The sequence below is a fragment of the Arachis ipaensis genome, chromosome B07, assembly GCF_000816755.2.
Source record: "Arachis ipaensis cultivar K30076 chromosome B07, Araip1.1, whole genome shotgun sequence".
Taxonomy (NCBI): Eukaryota; Viridiplantae; Streptophyta; class Magnoliopsida; order Fabales; family Fabaceae; genus Arachis; species Arachis ipaensis.
Genome location: NC_029791.2, coordinates 104,850,657 through 104,851,952, shown reverse-complemented (window position 1 = coordinate 104,851,952; position 1,296 = coordinate 104,850,657). Strand labels below are relative to the sequence as shown.

At 24.8% G+C, this 1,296-nt stretch overlaps 1 protein-coding gene across 2 annotated transcripts in view; it reads right to left on the bottom strand.

Annotated features, from left to right (window-relative positions):
* The window catches only part of LOC107610036 (V-type proton ATPase subunit a3-like), a 7,475-nt gene that overhangs the window by 1,340 nt on the left and 4,839 nt on the right, over positions 1-1,296 (bottom strand). The window lies entirely within an intron of this gene.

Here is a 1,296-nt window from a genome sequence, read left to right as displayed (position 1 = left end):
TTGCTAAAGAAAAAAATATTCTCACTTTTATTAAAGTTCAGATACTGCTAAAATTATACTGACGTAAGTATAGGTGATACACCGAAATAGCTACACATTCCTTAAAACTAATCTCTAAATAAACACTCTATCTGTAGTATTTTTTTTTTTTTTCAGTACAAATATTTTGATAAACTGTCAATTTTTTATATGTTACTATATCGTAATTACTATTCACAAATACCATACTTACTATTCATAAATATCGTATTTACTATTTTTATATACAATATTTACTATATAAAGATACTGCATTTACTATTTGCAGATACTATATTCACTATTCATAGATATTGTATTTACTATTTACAAATATCTATTTACTATTCACAGTTACTGTATTTTACTATCCACAAATATCTGTTTACAAATTCTGTTTGTTATTATTTATAATACTTTATATTACTGTCCACAAGGTATGCTACTATTTTAAATATATTTTTGCATATTTTGAAATACTATGTAAGTTTTATTATGAAGTTAATATATATTTATTTATTGTTAGATTTGGTATTTTGTAAGCATTAAATAATCTATATATTTTGTATGATTTGAAAAGTTCTAATTAGAAAATTGTAGCTAATAACGGTGACGTTAGTTGTGAATGCATCAGATTTTAATTAGTGGTAGTGATATTAGCCTAACGTATAAACCATGTATTATATACATATTGAATTTATGATTTACTTTAATATAATTTGTATTTTTTTTTATATAGATTACAGATATATTATTATTCACTAAGTTACAAAACTCACTCACTCCCTTATCTTTTCATATTTTTCAGATACAAATAGAAATCAGAGTCAAAAACCTTCTGTCCCTCAGTAGAAATTGGTTTTTTGGCAGTCCTTATTTTTTAAGAACGGTGTAATTTATACTGCACCTATGAATGTCTTAGTTAATGCTTCATATGGCAAAATTTTTCATGTTTAATAGTATTATATATATTTGTATAAACTCGTATTTATGTTGTAATTTATGTATTTTGAAAAGAATTAATATTTAAGAACTACACGATTAATAGACTTGTTAAGAAATCTTTCTTTAACGCTGGTCACTATCTAAATCGGACGGTGACAATCTATCTGTGTCAAGGTTTCTTCTTGAAAGCCAATGATGAACTTTTCAACACTGAGCAACGGCATGATGGGAGAAAAAAAATTTAGATGGAAAAGTACTTTTGGTTGGCTTTACTGACTAGTGATTTTTTAGATGTTTATTCATAGATTTATAATGAATGGTTAGATGTGAGTT